Source organism: Nuphar pumila, chromosome 3 (genome assembly GCF_984573655.1).
Source record: "Nuphar pumila chromosome 3, dmNupPumi1.hap1.1, whole genome shotgun sequence".
Lineage (NCBI taxonomy): Eukaryota > Viridiplantae > Streptophyta > Magnoliopsida > Nymphaeales > Nymphaeaceae > Nuphar > Nuphar pumila.
Genome location: NC_143251.1, coordinates 76,458,861 through 76,465,389, shown reverse-complemented (window position 1 = coordinate 76,465,389; position 6,529 = coordinate 76,458,861).

The following is a 6,529-nucleotide window of genomic DNA, read 5'->3' as shown; positions in this document are numbered from 1 at the left end:
GTTTTGTGTATCAATCTTTTCATTACATGAATAAGGTGCACTTCGTGCACTCATCAATGCCTCAAGCATGAGTCTCACAATGTACCAGTCGAGGTACACACTACACAGAACGAGTGTCAGGATGTGCTATGTGAAAAGTGCCATTAGATACCACATGATTTTACGTCAATTGCACAACATAAAGAATAGAGGCATGTAACAACTGCATAACTGCAAAACATAATGCACTTACATGATAATGTGCGTGTGAGTGTGCAATTCTTCAATTCCAAGAGGCATGCACATACTATGAACACATTTGCAAGTTCATTAAGTCTGGAAATAAATGTTGCAAATCTTTCAATTCATCTTTTAAGTAGTTGGAACTACACTATTAAGATTTGGCAATTCTTATGCAAAGGCCACTCACATCAAAAAGATCCATGATTGCAGTCCATTCAAGTGTTGAGATGGAAATCTATGTGATTCCCATACGGGTGTGACTCATATCATCGTTATATGGTGTGTCACCGCTCTGACGGAAGAACCAAAGCATTTACAATCACTGAAGATATGTGTAAGTATTTCATCTACGAAGTTCGACACACTTATGTGTCAAGAGTGGAATCTAGGATATTCCCAACTTATGGAAATAACATTAGCATTTTCACGGTTGGGTGCCGCACCTGCGGACCCAACGATGATATGACGAGGAATTCTAAGTCTTATAACAAATGAAATGACTTTATGTTCGTGGGGGGTGGCGCCAAGCTCACCCGAATACACATATTACTATTGAAACAACAATCAAGGAAGGTGTGGGGTTTGCTACGAATTCATAAACAAATTTTGGGGCCATCCGGCTGGACTGTCACAAGGTAAAACACCTATATGGCACAACTCACATCGAAGTTTAAAGGATTATCGCGGGAATGCTTGGACAAAGCACGAAGGTGCCCTGTGCCCGACTAGTTTCCCATAGGTAGTCGAACCGTGTCGTCCAACACTAAACATATATATATATATATATATATATATATATATATATATATATATATATATATATATATATATATATATATATATATATACATATATGTACTTACACATTACACATGTATACGCATCCATATACATGTGTGTGTGAGCTGATTGCTCACAACCGCAATCCACACATACCCAAGACCCTAATCGGTTTGTAAATAGTTGTGGGAAAAAGAGAGGGGTTTGGGTCTGGTCATTTGGACCAGACCAAGGCTGCGGTTCGGCCACACTCGAGGGTCATGATTGGGATCAAATGGCCACCGATGGTGACAGCAGGCAAAAAGGGCGCCAACACTACTAGGGACCCAGGTGCAGTTGGCACCCGGTAGCCTATTGCAGTCATACTGCAATGGGTAGGTGTGTGCGGGTCTGGTCCTCCGGACCAGACCACCAGGTCTGTCAAGAGTCTTGGTCTGAACCACCGGTTCAGGCTAGACTCTTGGGTAGATCGGGTGAGCCCGAATCGGACCACCAAGGTGGCTAGCACCCGGTAGGCTCGCGACGCCGAGCAAAGTGGGGGAAAGGTCTGTCATAGGTTTGGTCCTTTGGACCAGACCACTCAGTTGCTGGGAGGTAAGGTCTGAACCCACGGTTCAGACCAGTCCCCAAAGAGGTACAGCGGGGCTCAAAAAAGGAAATTCTGGAGCAGCCCGCACTTAGGCGGTTGCCTTGGGGTCAAGGCTGGGCCAACCATGCTGGGACTCAGATCTAGCCCCTGGGACCGGACCAAAGGGTCCCAACAATAGTTCTGGTCTGAACCCAAGGTGCAAACCAGACCCCCAAAGGGCTTGGCCAACCCGGTGCCCTTGGCCCCGCGTGACCCGATGCGCAAAACTAGACAAAGGGGCCCAGGCCCCTTTTTTCCCAAATGGGACCCGACCACACCGTGAACCCTGGACAAGGTGCCAAGGTAGGCCGTGCCAGTCCCAGATCCTTTGGGACTAGGTCTGAGCACAACTCCCCTAAACAGCCCGCTAAGATGGTTGCTGGTTGCAACCAGCAACCCGACCCGCACCAAGAGGGAGTGCCGAAGGTATGGGTGCACCCGAACGCGCCCAGCTCAGTCCATGGTGTACCCACCAAAGCTCATCACGCACAGAGGCAGACCTGCCCCAATCAACAACTGAGAACCAAGAGATAAGTGAAAAATTACAGAAGAAAGAAATGAAAAGGAAAAACAAGAAGAGAAAGAAAATAATGGTGCTTTCCAACGAGAACTAAGGTAAGACGTTTCCCATAACAACAACTCAAAACCTAAGTGCAACAAACGAACAAAAAAAAACGTTTGTAGGAACCCAAACAAAACAATGAGACGCGCAAGGTAGCAACCCATTCATTGAGAGCACCTTCTTATCTCATGCATCTAGAGTAGGAAAAGCATTTGCCAAATAGAAGGACGGTTTTGAAAGAAGACTAACTCTACTAAATGCACTGGTGAAGCATGCATAACCGGATGCATAGTCCTCACGGTATCATGGTTCAACTTTCCTGAAATTTCTAAAAAGAAGAACAACAAGATACATATATTGAACCTTCACCTCACAAATCTGGAAGAAGGATGGATGTCACGGTTGCAAGGTCCTTCCTCCGAAAATGGCTGAACCACACCTCACGGCTGGAGAGTGTGAGAGAAGAGAGAATGGGAGAGAGAGTGAGAGTGTGTGAGAGAAAAAAAATTGCCCTCTTTGGGCTCTCAATTTTTTTCCAAAAAGGTTTTTAAAGTAGAAGGTGAGAGATGGACAGTGAGGATTCACTTTGCCAAGATGAGGGGCTGGGAGTGGGCCACGGTTTCCCACTGCCGCCCTGCTCCTCCAACTGGTCCTTTGGATTTGAAAAGGCTCTTAAAACTTACAAGGGTGTCATGGGACTGCCGCCTCATGCACCCAATGAGGTGTTTCAAGCCTCATGTTGACCTCTTCTAGGGAAGTGTCATTGAGATTCCTTGAATCCCAAGGCCAATGATACTTCCAAAGTCATCATGGCCTCCACCCACCCTCCAAGAAAGAAAAGTTCGACCACCCTTCCTCTCATAAATTTCCATTTTCTTTTTACTTTTTTTCTTTTTGATTTGGGTAGGGCCAATCGTGGCCCTCCCTTGAAATTCGTCCTTTACACAAATTATGGACCTGCCATCCTCCCAGTTGGTCAACTTGACCAGCTGGTCTCATGGCCAAAATCATCCCAAGTAGGTCCTAAGTGGTCGACCATAGGCTTGGTCGACCCTTGACAAAAAAGAAACCTTTTACAATTCTTTTTATTAAATGAATTTTAAATGTTCTTCATCATGTATATTTATTTTTATTTTATATTTTTAATGTAATTAGCATTTCAAAGCCTAATCAAGAGAAAAATCTCCCATACATATGAAATGACTCTCGTTTGGGCCCTCGCTAATTCTCTAAGCGGTCTCCCATGAGTCATATGCACTGAAGAGGTTTTTCTGTCATTTGAGCCTCAAATTCGGGGACAACCCAAATATACGTATAATAAACTTTCCCTAAAATTTCCGGAGGTTAATTCGTCACAGATTTCCCTCAATTGCTATTTACATTAGACTTACACGATTTTCAACTCGTATCTCTACAAAGGTACAAAAATGAAAAGTTCGCAAATTAAACAAAAAATTTCCATTCACAACAACACTTCACGTAATATTACCTCAAAATTATCGTGGACCTTACACCCACAACCAGGCCTACAAAATCATATATATTAGTAAGACTATAACCTTCAACTATCTTAGTCTACAACTATAAAATATGTAATAAACAATTACCTACGATGGTTTTTGTACCATTACTCGCATGGTAAAGTTGTTTGTACAAGTGTGCGAGCATAGCATCACCCCATGCATAGTTGTTGACTTTATCTAAGCCTTTCAAAAATTGGAGCCACAAGTAACTTATTCTGGAACCAGACAAATCAGAAAAGTAAGTCCAAAAAAATAAAGAAGGAAGTTACACAACTCTTGGCCAGCTCTTTCAGATGCACATGTAGCGGACCGGCCTTCACATTTATTAAGGAAAGAATAAACTTTCATCGATGTATAATTGTTTTCACCAAAAATACATTGCCTCCATTCCTTCATCGACATTCCTAGAAGGGTCATGCACTTGTCCCTTGCAGTATAGTTTGAATTTCGTAATAGAACAACATTTCCATGACACTTAAGGCCCATAATCTGTGACACATCTTCTAGGGTCATGGTGATCTCAAAAAAATCAAACTAGAATGTGTTCTTCTTATTATTTCACTTACTTACCAGGTGGGTCATTGTGTTCCAGCGCATTTCAAAAAAATGTTGGTTTAGAAGGCCGCCGAAGTGCATATTTTGCAATCAATCCTTCTAATATTTACTCAGTTGTCCATACTATGACAAAACTACAGGCCACTGACACCGCCCTCTGAGCTTTTCACCTGGTTTTCTACTTCTCTTGTGACCTCCCTATAACACAAAATAGCATATTATTCATATCAAATCAAAATTAGTCTCATTTGTATTTCTACACGTCGTTGTACACAGTAATCGCTATAAATAATAATCATTGCACACTCGCTATATATAGTAATCACTATCACATTAATCGCTATACATAATCATACCTATAACAGTAAACATTCACAGTAACCGCTATCATAATAAATCATTCACAGTAACCACTATCACAGTAATCACTATACATAGTAATCGTTATATATAGTAATCGCTATTACATTAATCGCTATACATAGTAATAACTATCACAATAAATCATGACATACAGGATCAATTTATGTACCTTAGTCACACTTTTCTCCTCTTCATCCTTTGCCTTTCTTCTTCCTTCCTTCGCTCCTTCAGCTCCCTACTTTGCTTTTCAATTTCTTCTTTCTTTTCCATTTTCTTCTCTCCCTCTTTCGACTTTTTCTTTTCCCTTTCCTTCACTTCCTCCTGCTTTTTCCTTTCCATTTCCTTCTCTTCCTCCTGCTTTTTCCTTTCCCTTTTCTTCTCTTCCTCCTCCTACTTCTTCTTTTCTCTTTCCTTATCTTCCTCGTCCTCCTCCTTCCTTTACCTTTCCTTTTGTTCCTTATCCTCTTTTTTCTTCCTTTGCCTTTCATTCTCTTTCTCGTCCTCCTTCTCCTTCCTTCGTCTTTCCTTCTCTTCCTTATCCTGATACTTCTTTCTTTGCCTTTCGTCTTCTATCTTCATCATTTGTCTTTCCTTCTCTTTCTCCTCCTTCTTCTTCTTTAATTGCCTTTTCTTCTCTTCATCCACCTTCTTATTCTTTCTTTGCCTTTCCCTCTTCTCCTCCTCTCTTTGCCTTTTCCTCTCCTCCTCCTCCTTCTTCCTTTGCCTTTCTCTCTCCCTCTCCTCCTCCTTCTTCATTTGCCTTTGCTTTTAATTCTCCTCCTCCTTCTTCCTTTGTATTTCCATCTCCCTCTCCTCCTCCTTCTTCATTTGCCTTTGATTTTCATTCACCTCCTCCTTCTTTCTTTGTTTTTCATTCTCTTTCTCCTCCTTATTCTTTCTTTGCCTTTCCCTCTCCTCATTCTTCCATTGCCTTTCCCTCTCCCTCTCTTCCTCCTTTATTTGCCTTTGCTTTTAATTCTCCTCCTCGTTCTTCCTTTGTTTTTCCTTCTCTTCGTCATCCTTCTTCTTCTTCTTCTTCATCATCATCTTTAGTTCTTCCTTTGATCTTCAACCTCAATATCTGATGGATGTTGCTCTGTATAATACAATTCCACTGCTTTGTCCCTTTCTTTATCATTCTCAATCTTCATTATATTTTGGTACCTTCATAACGCTCATATAGATGGGATTGGCGGATCATTTCAGTAACTCTCATAAAATTAAACGATAAGGAATTTCTTGTCTGACGAGTTTTAGACATTGCTAACCTGCATAACACATACATTTAACCACATTATTATATGTTACAACTGCCCTCCCAAGTATATAATATTACAAATCATCATAATATTTGGCTTCATGAGTAAACATCGTTGTAAGATTTAGCAAACTTAAGTACAAATTAATGTAGCTTCATAAATACACATCGCTATTGCTTTAAATGTATAAATCGTTGCTGCTTCAAACTTACAAATCATTATAGAAATCACAACCTTCATAAGTACATATCGTTGTAACGTTTGGGCTTCATACGTAATCATTGATGTACGATTTATCAAACTTAAGTACAAATCGTAGTAATTTCATTAAATTGTTATTGCTTCAAACATATAAATCGTTGTTGCTTCATAAGAACAAATCGTGCTAACTGTTTTTGATGCCCAGAAGGTGGATAGGTACAACTCAATTTGTTTCAGTATGAAAATAGGTGTTATTTAGTATGAATAGTATAATCAGTTGTAAGATTTAACATTCCGATTTATAAATCAATTTGTTTGCATAACGAAACGTTACACGAAACTCACTGAAACGATATGAGTTTTGGTAATATGAAAGTGGAGTAAAAACACCCAGAAGGTAGACGCAACTGATGGTGGCAACAATGCTGCCACTGCA